Below are 14,525 nucleotides of genomic sequence, written 5' to 3' on the forward strand. Positions count from 1 at the left end.
GCATTTAGCATTCCTCATCAATAGTCCAAAAATAGGACACACTCCACTCGAAAATCACTGCGTTCAAGCGGGTCCATTGAAAACAATGGGAGCCTCTGGCAGCATTTAAACGCTGTAAAAAGCGGTGTGAGAGAGGTCTAAGGCAACTTTCACACATGCGCCAGTAAAAACACAATTTGAAAAACCGCGTGGGTCTCCCGTGCGTGTCATCCGCGCCCTTAAGGACTCATTGGGCACCTGCAGGTAATTAAATGCCTGCGGATGTCATTTTTTCCCAGCGTGCGGGGCCGTGTGGGAAACCAACCACAGCATGCTTAATTTTTGTGCAGTTTTCCCGCATGAATGGCCCCCACGGCTTACACGGAAGCAAATGGAAGCCGTCTGGATCCACGGCATAGACGCAACTGTCACTGCGGGTGTGCCGAGCACATCCACCGGGCAGAAACAAACCACAAAAGAGGGGAGGCCTGCAGCGTTCGGACAGCAAGTATTATCTATTCCTTGGCCTCATGTCTGCGGGGCAGGAGGGACCCGCTGCAGGATTCTGCACTGGGAATACGCGTCCCCCCAAATTTCCCCGTGAACATGAGGCCTCTGAATGTGTTTTCAGCATAGTTATAAAACGCAGCCAAGCAAGCTGATAATGCCAGAACTGAAAAAACGCAGTGGGTAATAATCACATTCTACTGCATTTTCAGCAGCACTGAAAACACAGCCCATTCTTTTCAATGGACAAAAAATTGCGTTTTAAAACGCAGAAACGCATGAAAGTAGCTCAGCGCTTGGAAAACGCAGAGTTAAAAATGCTGCGTTTAGCACATGTAAAGCCCCAGTGAAATCAATGGTAGCGTTTGACAGTGTTTAGCGCTGCGCTGAAAATGCAGCATTAAGCGCTGGAAAAACGCACGTGTGAGTGGCTTACGGCCGGTTTCCCATCTGTGTCGGAACCTCCGGAACAAATCTGGCTCAAAATACTGGAAGAAAAAGGGCTTTTTTCTCTTCAAAAGCTGGGCGGAAAGCAGACGGACCCGATTAAAGTCAATTGAGCCTGTCCTGCCTCATTTGGTTCTGTCTAGGGACGGCAGTTTGCCTAGAGCAGGCGAGTTGAACCCTGAGCGCAGATGTGAAGCCACCCCAAAACCTGGTTGGTCACTTACATGTGATACTTTCACCGTACCAGACAAATCTATATATAGTGGACAAGAAACCCTTTTAATATCACCATGTTTACTGTATATGGCTGTATGTTCTGCCATACTTGGTTAAGGTAATTAAAAGAGGTCAATGAGTGAACTGAGTTTATTAGGCTTCTAAAAAAAGCTGTAAACAAAATTTACTACTCTGCCCCACAAAAACCATTAAAAAAGTAAGTTTTCTTAGGACCGATTCCACATAAATTTGAATTAGCTGGCATACTAATAAAATGTGATCAACAAAAAGTAACATTAATGTAAAGTCAAAAAGAAGAACCAACTAATTTATGATACAAGACTAACTATAATGCTTCTAAGATGACCCCACATTAGTCTCATGTCCGAAATACCGTACGCCTCGGGCACATGCGCTTCATTGCCTCTGGGTTTGCAGTCGAGGCATTCAATTTTAAACCCATATTAGTCAAACGATTAATCGTCTCTGGGGCTCAGTGTGGCATAAGGAGAAAGACTTGAGCAAACATTTGCGAGAACTTGCCAGAACTTGTGGGGTAAATCATAAACCAGTTTACCACAATGTATTGTACTATTTCTTACTAACAAGTGCCATGACACTGAAGAAAATGTTTAATTTATCATAAACGCCTAAAACAGATTATGTCCACGTATATCAAACCAACCTATAACAGTTTGCCAGCGCAGAAACGGCAAGTCATACCATTGTCAATACCAGCTTCTTACGGGTTAGAAAATACTCCCTAAATAAACCAGACACACGTATGAGCTCACACTTCCATTAACTTTGTAACTGCAAGCTAAGACAGAAAAGTATCTATCTAGAATGAGATTAATAGAGAGGGCAAGATGTAAACGCTGAACCAATAATGATCATTCACTATGGGGCCACAACAAAAAATTACAAAAAGGGGCGATTCCATAAAGGCAATATGCATTACTATTCAATACCATTTCATCTGTGGGATAAAGTGTTCTTCCACACCAGGACGACATCTGTAATGTTCTTATGAACTTCACAATACTTTTCTGGGAATCCACAGAATTTAGGACACAAATGGCTAGAGTTTTAGATTTAAGATTGGTGAAACCTACAAATCACCTCAGTGGTATGTGGGACACCAAACTCTCCCCTACAGAACAGATGTCAAAAAAGATGAGGAGCAGCAGTTGAATTTCAACTTGTCTGATTCTTTCTCCGCCTCCTCCCCTTCAGGGAGATAAGGCACCACACATGGTGTCTGGCAATGCCTTACTCCCCTCTCCCCATTCAGAACAGATTACACAGACAGGCTCAGTCCACTTGTGTGTACTAGGAGGAAGGGGAAGTAGGAGAGCTCGTTGTTGGCTAAATGAGCATTCAGCCCATAGTTAGTCTGTATGGCCAATCTTACACAGCCTGGATGTACTAGAACAGCCAAAATACAAGGACATCCCTGTTTTGGGTAACAGTGGCAGTTATAGAAATCATTCTTTTTGACATGTCTAATGGATAAGCCATAAGGGTATGTTCACAAAAAGTTTTCTGCTGCGGAAAATACAAACCGAAATCTGCAACAAAATCATGACAAACACGCAATGTAAGGGCTTATTTACACAAGAGATATTTGCATCACACTGCACGAAACTCGTGTGAATACGAAATCCATTCTTTTGGTTAACCATTTATTAATTTTAGAATGGTCATAACATGTCACTCAGGACTTTCAACATTACCTTGGTGAATCAAGTCAGAAGATTACAAAATTAAGCAAATTGACCAAACTAACATTGCCAATTATTTCTGTTAAAGCATCTGATAAAATACATGGTTCTGTTCTTACTTTAACTTCAGCCATATAATATAAAATGGCGTCTGAGTAGACCAGAGACAGAAAAACCGGTTGGAGGATGGACTTCTTCACGTGAGTGAATTATTCCTTGCAGCAATGTGAGGGAAAAAACCCCATTTAAAAAAAATAAAAAATTGCAGCATGTCCAATCTTTGGGTATTCCCTCGGAACGCCTCATACATTGTTTTCCACGGGACCCTAAAAGACATTGCATGTCGTGTGATGCGCATGCAAGTGCAATAAAACACCTCGCACTAGCATAAGAAACGCACGTCGCAAGCACAGCGATATCGTGCTCACCCGTGTGACTGTAGTCTTAGTGCAGATTGTGATGTTTATCTGCAGCAGATCCCATCCTTTCAATTGCTGTGAATTCGCCTCAAAATCTGCACTATTCCCACTACGTGTGAATTTTCTAAAAAAAAACAACAAAACCTTGGAACTGCTTAGATTTACACATAGTAGCATAGTATGTTAGGCCAAAAAAGACATATCCATCCAGTTTGGCCTATACCCCCCCCCCCCCCCCATATGTTGATTGAGAGGAAAGAAAAACAAAGTGGTAGAAGTCAATTTTCCCTATTTAAGGGGAAAAAAATCCTTTCAAACTCCAAAATTGGATTTCAAACTCAAAAGCTTCTAGCATAACAACTCTGGGAGAATGAAGAATGTAAAGTAATGCTGCTGATAGGGGTCAATCATTATTAATCAATAACCTAACATAAGAAAGATAAGGAAACAGTGTAATGAATGTGACATTAGTTATTTGGTTATATAATGTTATGTATTATATGTAAAACATTCCGGAAGTTGCTAGTAGAATTTGGATACAGAATCATATGTAAAAAGGTATATTCAAGCGTTTATTTGAATATTGATTTTAAAATACTAAATGTATGACTAATTAGATTTTATTCAGTTATCTTACTGAATACCAACTTACCAACTTTGTGCTGACTTCCGAGTAGGTGGCTGAACCAGTTTTGTCTATGTGAAAATTAGAAACAATGTCCCCTCTTTTGATGTGCAAATTGCTGATGAACTTTGAAGATTACAGTTCTTCCCAAACAAGAAATGTAATTAACAAAACCTGTATTATCACACTGTAACTGTTTCCATGTCTACTTCAAACAGTTTTGTTGATACCTTTTGTTTAGAAAAGCTTGTTGATTTACAGTTGCCAAAAGTACTTTGTAACCAGGCATCAGGTAACATTAGGCTTGTTGATTTACAGTTGCCAAAAGTACTTTGTAACCAGGCATCAGGTAACATTTGGAAACGCCTTCTTTACAACTTGCATATAAACTAGCAATGTACAACAATAAACAGAATTCATTCTGATCACTAGACGGTCTGTGTAGTGGTTAATTATGGTTCTCAACTATGAGTACTCTATATAATATTTCCTCTTAATTTGGATACAGGCAACATTCGCATTACGGTCTGCGTTCCAGACCCCCCACACTGCTGCCATGTACGAGCCACCAGCAGAATGCAGCCATTGTTTTAGGTCAACCTCTCTTTGTTAATGAACCACTCAGCAGGATTGCTTCAATGTGACTTTGACATTGTAGGAGATGACTGAATAGAATTGTGTCATTAGTAAATTCTGCATGTGGGCCTTCCTACCTCTGTGTACTAATACAGCGGACACAAAGGTAAAGCTCCAGTAGGTATAAATCCCATTCAATCTTATTAGGGCATGTGGACTTGCTAGAAGTAGTCTTCGTCAGAGTAAGGCACCCTAACCGCCAGTCACTGTGCGAGATCGTGTGTGTTCCCTTGGCCCGGGTGGTTTCAAGTTCAGAACCACAGTGCAGCAACGTAATAGTGTCAACCACTCAGCCATTGTTCTCGGCCAATCCATTGTTTCCAAAATGCTTTACAACTTCCTGTTGCTAGCGTCCATAAAAGTAGCAGCTCTGGTGGCCTCATTGACCCAGAAGCCTTCTAACAATATTCATAAGCACAAGCCTTATTATTTGCCTTGACAGGGATGAAGGTTGCAGTAACTTGTATGGGCAGAGGAGTTCTTTTAAAAAAAAAAAAAAAAAAAAAAAAAAAAAAGGTAAGGTCAGGGAATATCCCGTTCTACAAGGCGTTGTTGAGGTTTAGCAAAAAGGAAAAAAAAAAAAAAAAAGCTATCCAGCATCTAGACATTACTTTTCACATCCTGCTGAAAAGATGTGGCCAAGGATCGCAGGTTTATGAATCAGCCAGCAAGCTTAGAAAAAGCAACTTCATTTTAGCAGTTCCGCTCTCCAAGGAGGTTGCAACTGCCATTTTGATGAACAGCCAGAAAAGTGCTCCCTAACAAGCATACTACATCCAACAACCGACCATTAATACAACAGAAATAAAGCAAAATGTAGGCTTAGAAACAATGCTTCAAATGACTATTGCATGGATTAAAGCAAGCCTCTGGATTCAAGAAGAAATTTTGCCCTGCCATTGGAGGGGGCTATTATATGACCTGCCATTGGTCTTCTGTTCAGATACCCCTGTTTTTCACTATCCAACATGGCTGACATGATGTTCAGACTACACCCAATTCCCACAGTGCATTTCTAGTGTTGGGGTGCTTTTACACACAATGATCTATGGTTCGCACTGTCAAAGTCAACTATACCTCACAACGATGGAACTGCAGCACTAGCTAACCATAGTGACTGCTTTAGGCTGATTTCACATCTGTCCGGTCAGAGGGTCCATCACGGATGCAGGTGAATATAGCGGGAGAAGCAGCACTGAATGCAGCGCTTTTCCTTCCATCCAAAACCCGGGCAGCTGGGCGGACCGCTTTGTAGTCAATGGGGTCTGCCCATCGCTTTTCAGTACTGTCCAAGGGCAAGAAAATCGAATCCCCATCACGGGTGTTCAACCACCCTTAGAGTTATTCCCTGTACATTGGCACAACAGTTCAGATGTGCGGAGAACAATAGCAGTTGAATGGAGATGCAACATAAAAGGGTCTACTCATTCTCAGAACTGCTGGGGTTCCCACAGGTCAGACCATCACTAATCTTATGACCCATCCTAGTAATATTGTCATTTTGCCATCTGTGGTAGAGGCTCTATTCGGGATCTCTGGTACAAACCGGTCCTGGATTCACAGAAAAAACAGTGCAGCATGTTGCGCTATTTTATCCGGGAGGCATGACGGAATTCGAAGGGACCCCATTATAGTCAACAGGGTTCGGCGCTGTTTGTTTCGGTCATAGGATAAATCTGCCTTTCCTTTTTCATTTTCCCATGATGGAACAGGAGAAGGGAAAACCAGAAGCTGTGAACAGAGCCTCAGTCGGTATTCGTGAAAATAGATTGGCACCAGGTGGCAATATTTAAGTGGCCGCCAATTGGCTGCTGACATAAAAGTTGCTTATAAAAGTAGAGAGCAGAAACAACAATGGAAAACAGAAGTGTGCTGGGCTTCTAAGGTGGGGAAAGTGCACTCTTGGAACTCAAAGCTGTCTTCAGATTACAATTCAGGGTTCTTTTACATGAGTGCCAATTGACTTGCACGTCAACCAGTGCCCATTACATTGGGCCAAGAAATAGGCCGGCAGTACATCTTCCTGTCCACAGGGGGAGACATACACCTGATCAGTCAGTAATTTTGTGTTTGCTAAAACAAATCAGCTGATTGTTGGTCATTCTACATAACCTGCTTGTTGGGAAAGGAGTGTTCAGAGGAACATTCAGGTCAGATCAGCTAGTGTAAAACCACCACAAGGCTAAAAAGGTGCACCGTAGTATTTTCGGCTTGCGTGCTGTCCGTGTAATGGGGTCTGACGGCTTTTGGATGAAAGAAAGAGCAATGCATGCAGCGCTTTTTCTTTCAGTATTTTTAGCCAGACCTGCGACGGAACATCTGGACGAACGTTTCCACGAAGATATGAAGCCGGCCTATGCCACCTAGAAAATATAAAATTTCTATATTTTCCTACTGTACAGAGATTCATATAAGTGAAACTACATTTATTCAAAGAATTCGGGGGCTTTCATGGCTGTGAAGCAGATTATATAAAACAATTCTAAAGTTAGGTACGTGTTTTTTTTTTTTATTTCTACCACCTAAAAAGCTTTCAGGTTGTGCACTGATGGGACAGGATTGCTATTATTCAATTATTAACTAACAGGTGAGAAACCTAGACATTTCACGGATAGGAAGTCGGCATATCTATGTGACCTTTCTGTTTTAGGTCGGCAGTCCTGCTCCGGCTTCTCAATTAACGACTTTAATAAAAAATAAAAAAAAAAAAAAACTGGATAGGATTTCCACATTGTTGGGGGGGGAAAAAATATAAAAACAACGATTGCATAAAACCGTGATCCGAATTTATGAGCCGTAAGCTCACACATGCATAAGAGCACACATACACTTTCTAATTTTCAGAAGGTTAGTTCAAATAATTGCTTTCCATAAACAGATGCTCGAGGGACATTACCCTCCAGTCATCAGCATTGGTTACAGCTTGATGACGCACACACTGTGACCCATCTGATTTGGGTGGTGAGCATGCAAGGAGTGACTAGAGAGAGGCAGTGCCCTCCCTTAAAACAATATGCCTGTTGTAACAAAGCATGGAAAAAACAAAAAAGGATGCAAAAAAGGAGAAAAAAAAAGGTAGAAGCAGCTTTTCAGCTCCAGTGCCCTAATGTCACCATTTGTCACGCAGCTTTCCTTTAGAGCTTACAGGACTGGGGTTAACTCTCACTCCCCTCCCCTGCTGTATGCACAAGCTACTCGCTGGAATGGTTGCAGATTTCAAATGTGCCTGGCCTGACAATGGTGCTGCTGCGCATTGTTATGCAACTCACTGTCTGGGAGGGCAGCTTGTAGCTCCTTTATTCTGCAAGTGCCAGGTGCGTGTTTAGTCAATGTCACGGCTCACTACTGTAATGCAAGCCAGTGCACGGCCACTCGTCTCTTCTGGGGCTAGGTGTTGAGTTATGCCGTGTTCAGGAGGATGCCTTGGAATTATCAGCCACTAATGCCTTTTTGAGGTGTGAAGCACTCCTCGGACTGGGAACTCCATCCACAGCTTTACAGTACATTCAAGTGATGGAGCTCAGTTGCAAATCCTGCTGGACCTAAAAAAAAACCATGCTACCGGGAATAAGAGACAAGAGGCGAACGGGTAACTTACGTTCTAAGAGAAAATCCTGGGATGGAATTCCGTAAAGTCAATGAAAAGCCCAAAAACTATAGAGTGAAATAAACAAATCGTCAAGCATTAAAGCAGTGGGGGCTGCCTACCGAAGAGGGGGGGAAAACAAAACAAAAAAAACCCACAACTTGGATTTGAACTGAGGACGAGTCTCTTGGAAAGCTCTTCTCACGCTGTGGATCAATATTGAGTGTAGCATCTTTTTGGTGTCGCCTGGATTCGTTGGATTAACGATAGACTGAGCAGCCGTGAAATTTTTGTTGCTTTGTTCGTTATTGAGAAAAGGAGGAAAAAAAAGGAGGAGAGGGACAGTGCATGTATACATGTGTGCTACAGCTCTGCTGGAGGATAAATCCTGGGCTTTCCATTGTGTGGAGGACACAGAAGCATGCCTGATGCCACCGTACTCCTGATGCAGAGTAGGGTAAGAAGCCATTCTCATTTTACAAATTTATGCATGCTGGGAACAAAAGGATTCCCTCTGCTAATTGTCAATGGAAAGGTAATAAAAGCAAAACAAAAAAGAACCCGCTTTGGCTTCTATTTAGCACGCTGAACTACAGTACCCTCAGCAATGGAGACAAAGACTTGCACACAGCCTACACCTCCCACTTAGAAATCTTTATTAATGCTAGCCAGTTTTAATTATTCATCATGAAAGACGACGGATGCTTAGAACGAAACGGCACGGTCAGGTGCACACAACCCCCCCCCCAAAAAAAAACGTTTTCCAATTGCTTTTTTGACACAATTATACCCCTTCCATCCCCCTCCCTCCACCCGTTAACCCACTGAAGAGGCTGTATGAAATGGAGACTTCTCATATAACAATGGCTGCATGAGATAATCAGGTCTGCTACATGGATGCTGTCACAAGTGAGATCAATGTAACAAATGAAACGGAGGCAAAATATATATTACAGCCTTTTGCTTAATTGTCTAGTTTCCATGCCTTTTCACCTACCTTTCAGACAAAGGAGCGTTCATATGTACAAAAGCATGTATGTTATGTGCAGCCGTATTAATAGATGGAACAAAACATGGCAGCATCAAAAATTTAATTGCTGCAAAAGAAAAAAAATATACATGACCTTAATCTTGCTAAACGTGAAAAGTGACAGACGGGAGGGACAAAAAAAAACCCCAAAAAAGCATAACAATATCTGATTAATGGTAATTAGAGCAACACTTGTAAGGCAACGATAAGATGTAGCACAGCAAGTGACTACAGTGCCGTATTCTTCCTTGGTAACGAGCGCCCAAATGAACAAACCTAAGCTCTCCAGCATGGAAGAGGGTTAATTGGCAATTCAGTTCCAAGTATACAAATGGATTATAGAGCACTTAGTTTATCAGTATGTCAATAGCCACTACAAGGGATCTGACTATACATTACATACAAGGTTTAATACTAAAAAAAGCTAAGAAAATTTTTAGTTTACTCGTAAATTTTCCTTTACATGATTTCGAGTGCTTGACGACCACATTTCTGAGAGGTTTAGTGACAAAAGTGACCACATCTGACTATGGTTTAGCATCAGAGTAACTTTTTCTTCTCAAACTTCTCTAACACCTGCATGAATGCAAATATCATCCCTGTGCTACATAGTAGATACATTAGAGAAAGTAAATTTAAAAAATCTAAGTTTCTCTTCCTTCCCTTTTCTTCTAGATAGTCTTCGGAGGATTGCTGAAGACATTTCTGGGAAACATGGTCACGTCTGCTATCACAGCAGCAGCAGCAGAAGTGAAGAAGCAAGAGGAGAGAGAAGAGAAAGAGGAGTCCATCTTAGCCATGCTGGGAATCATAGGAACTGTACTCAATCTCTTTGTCATTGTGTTTGTGTACATCTACACCACCCTCTGATGGTCTCTCTCGACGCCAAGTGCTTAACCAGGTGGTTGTGGGGTGACTCCTCAGTGACTACATACATAATGGCAGGGGACAAGAAGATTCGAAGAGGAGACTCCTCAGACCATCCAATACATTCCAGTGCTAAGTGCCTAGGTGGACCATGGGCAATGGAGTGCGTCTGCCAATGTAGATAGGAGTATGAAACGAGGAAGAGTAGAAAATCTCTTGTGTACAGAGGTGCAGCAACTGTGCATCAACTTTTTAAGAGCCCATGAGTGCTGTGTTACTGCCATATTACTCAAGATACAGGAAATATTTGTACAGTTGTGTCCATCTTATGGCATCTCACTCACTCAATAGGAAAAAAAAGTCTTCTTAAACTCCATGTAAAACTTTTCTAACATGTGCTTCCATACAGGCACAACCATGGCTGGATTAAGGTTTTTGTTGCAATTCATTTTTCCCCCCTGAATGTTATTTACTAAAAGCACCTTACTAAAATTTACCCCCTTATAACCAAGTTGCTTTATTTATTACCATCAAGAACATGGCAGACAAAATGAAAGTGGCCTCGTCATTCCATTAATGCTTGAGCGTACCATGTGAGGCTTTTGTAGACAACGTGTAAGGAGATTAAAAGATTGTTCACGAGGCATTACTACAATTTGTGAGGTTAAAACCGAACTTTGTATGGCAAGGGGGGAAGAAGAAACTACCACCAACCAGGGCCTAACTTTTAGCACATGTGTAAATTTAGTAAAGTGTGTTATCAAAGCCAATATAATCCATTCATCTAACAAACGCTCCACCGATTCTTAGTGTCACGTATAGCTTTGACGCTGAAGGAATAGTCATTTAAAATTATAACCGAATACCAATTATAACAAAAGCACCAGTTTCACTAACAGACCGCCGTTTTAGATGCTTGGGATGGATATCACTAACCGGTCGTGTCTCTTGAAAAGCAAGCTTGCCACTTTGTTCTCGGTGTAGCTATGCTGTTAATGTATGTGCGCCATATTGTCAAATAAGTTTAAATTTTGTGTAACACGAAAACTTATAAAATGTCAATTCTTGCTCGGCGAAGCTGGTGCTTTCCATGACTCGCCTATGGACCACTCATACGCTTTTTGTGAAGCTGTTCTGATAGTTGACCAATCGAGTCCTCGCCCTTTCATTGCTTTGGTTATGCAAGTCAAAATTTCCAATACAATGCACTCCATAAGAAAAGCCATGTATTAAAAAGTATTACAATATGACAATGGGTAATGTCAGAACAGACCAATGAATTCAGGTTATTTTATGGAAATCTCTTTACAAAATACTTATTTAGTATATTCACATAGGGCTTAAAATGTGGAGGTCAAGGTGGCCAACAAACTGGAGAGAGAGGTTAAAAGGTTCTCCATTGTGGGCCCTCACTGATGGCAGGTAAAAGAAAAATGGAGCTACCCAAAAAGGACGTCGGTCTTGTTTTCAATGGTTAATCAGTTGACCAAAATAAATTTACCACAGGCTGAGAGACGATTCTGGAAACAGGCAGACAGAGGACCTACCAAAATACATTTTTTTAATGAAAAAAAGGCCATCGATGTACATTACGTCAAAACGACACGTATTGTTGATATCGGCAGGAGAGAGTTTGAAAGCCAAGCATGAGATGAGATGGTCTATCACCCCATAAGTTAAAAAGAGCTACTTGTACCCCTCAGGTATAACCATCCTTAAATAGGCTATAAAATATAGCATATCTACATTTGCTTTGACTTTTATAATGAAACTTGGATTTGTAAATTTTCAAATTAAACTAATATTTTCGAACCAACACCAAGTGCCCGAGCACACACCTTACACAGAAGCAATAATGTTTGATACCTGAACGCAACATCCCACTGACAAATTACACTTTTGATTAAATCAAGACAATTACTAAGAGGATTTAACCTGGGACCATTTTTTGGGGGGTGGGATTTGAAAAAGACAGAATTTCTACCCGACAATACGTACGTCAGTCACTTGTAAATGGGTTCATACAGGAATGTAAAGTAGGAGTCTGGAGCGTGTATGAAACCCATGGCTCTATCCAAATCCAATGCTTCAACTAGACTCCCTTATCAGGAGGTAGCACATCTCTAATCTACAGGGCTCCACCACATCCATCACACAAAACAAAAATATTTTTCACATGATCAAAGCAACTCGGATTATAGGAAAACGTACACTAGAGGGAAGACTGAGAAATTCACATATCACTCCAAATACATGTACGAGCATTGGTTTTTTTTTGGAGTGATGTTCTGCATTTTCCACGTACAAATATTAAGTTTTAAATGAAGGCTCTCCGTTGGATGCCTTCTGATATCTAAAAGACAATACGGTGAAGTTCCACCCGTTTTAAGCTCCTGCCCCTTTAACTTTGACCATTGAGGTCAGTGAGCCATATTGATAGTGGTGGCAATGAAAGTCTGAAGGGAATGGTGGTGAAACAAGACTGATAATCTAGATGAACTGTATATATTCCATCAGTATGGTGTTCGTTCTCACATCTCATGGGCAAGTGTAGGGTTGTGTTGCAATGAAATAATGTTACTGTTTGCATAACGAGATACTGAATATTCTTGGTGAACATAAAATCACGTAAAAAGTCGTCCATTACCCATTACAAAAAGTTGTAAGCATTGCAGTAAGTCTACAGTAAACTAGACTTCAATATTCTTGAGGTCCTAATCAAGTGCTACGTACAGTATAGGTTTTATACTTGGAAGGCAGCTTACTGAAACACTTATGTAACAAGTTTCTCAACTGAAAAAGACGTGTAAAGCAGCATTTATGTCCAATAGGAGTTAAGGGGAAAACTGAATTCTAACTAGCATTAATAAAATACAATTAGCAACTCCAGTTAAATTAAAAAAAGAAAAAACAAAAACAAACAAAAAAAAAAAAACTTTCCTACTTTTTTCAGGTGAATATTCTGGTTCTAATGGGCAGTTTTATAGTATTAAGTGCCGATGTAGCACTGACCACCAGTTTTCTGAAGCAGAAACTCTAAGCGGTTGTCACTTCCCTTCCTACACTTGGTGCATCATACTTGGTGGAGACGATGAGATCAGCCCTCCCAGATTCACTGAAGTGTGTGCTGCATCCAGAGCCACGATGGGAGTGGAGAACAACTAGGGAGGAGTTCAGCACAAACTGATTTTGCGAGTTTCTTTCCCGTTTAACACGAAGGTTTACTGTACGGCTGATGTCAGTATCAATAGTCACTGTACTGTAAATCGAGAGACGAACCTCCGATTAATGTAACGATGGAGTGAAGGGTGGTAGTCCTTTTTTTTACGTGAATATGAACGTTTTATGTTATTTCGCCCTTAACAAAATGGAAATGAACAAAGCCTATGAAAACTGATAAAAAAAAAGCTAAAAATGTATTGTTTATAATCTTAATAAAATAATCATGTTAAGTCAACTCAAGAACTTTTGTTTTTCTTTTACCAGTTCCAAGACCAGGTGACATGGGAATTTTAGAACACATGTTGAACAACTCGTCATCTGGTAATGGGTGTCCATCAGTATTTTACGGGGGGCACAAAGTGAAGACTGTTTATTAAGGAGGATGCTTGACAATTGATGATCGGCTATATAATGCCATTGATGAGATTGTAGTTTACGCTGATTAAGACGAGGTTAAGAAATGACAGATTTCAAAGGGCAGTGATCTATTTAATGGATTAATGGCTCGCTACAGGACCACGTAAAATAATGGTGTCAAACAGAAATATAGGATATTGATCAACTGGACATCAATACTATATATAATGTATATGCTACTTAGGAAGCTCCAAAGAGAGCTCCCCAACTTCCAGCATTAAGGCCTCATGTCCACGGTTGTACCAATAAGACGCTGTGGGTTTCCCAGGAGCTTTTTACCGGTGTTCGTAAATAGTCAGTCTGTCAATATAGACTGTGTATGGGCAGTGATCCTATTTTGAAAAATATTCTCCACTCTGTTTCATAGCATGGCTGCGTGGTACTTCAAGAAATAGAGCATGCTGAAATTTATTTCCTGTGTGTATCTATACACAGTGTCTACACGCACATGATCACTGAAGTCCATTGACTTCATTCACCGCGTATCACGCACCAATGTATCGCACGCGTAATATGTGGTTAAAAAAAACGCCCATGGACATGAGCCCTTAGCTGTATCTAAATGCTGGTCCATGTGGGCGAAATATAAATGGAGATAAATTGGCTGGCCTTGCTGTCCTGAAGAGGAGCCATACAGCGGGCGGGATTCTAAACATAACCTTTCTGGGAAAAATGTTACTGGAAAAACATCTTTTTAAAATTGCGCTAACGGCTCCGTTTTCCTGCTCCGTTACAGAAGTGAAAAGGGGAATTTCCTGGCAAATGAAGCAGTTTAATCATGAAACTGAACAGCACCAAATTGACCCCATTGACTATAATGCGGTCCGGCACTTTATCAGCTGAAAAACGC

The 14,525-nt window shown here is 41.0% G+C and overlaps 1 protein-coding gene and 1 long non-coding RNA gene across 6 annotated transcripts in view; one reads left to right on the forward strand and one right to left on the reverse strand.

Moving 5' to 3' along the window:
- Nucleotides 1–14,525, reverse strand: part of BIRC6 (baculoviral IAP repeat containing 6) — a 240,121-nt gene that overhangs the window by 59,961 nt on the left and 165,635 nt on the right. The window lies entirely within an intron of this gene.
- On the forward strand, nucleotides 7,692–13,493 carry LOC136620862 (uncharacterized). The gene is made up of 2 exons (XR_010791182.1): nucleotides 7,692–8,596; nucleotides 9,845–13,493. It is a non-coding gene; the product is annotated as an uncharacterized lncRNA (long non-coding RNA).

This window comes from Eleutherodactylus coqui, chromosome 3, assembly GCF_035609145.1.
Source record: "Eleutherodactylus coqui strain aEleCoq1 chromosome 3, aEleCoq1.hap1, whole genome shotgun sequence".
NCBI classification, from domain to species: Eukaryota; Metazoa; Chordata; class Amphibia; order Anura; family Eleutherodactylidae; genus Eleutherodactylus; species Eleutherodactylus coqui.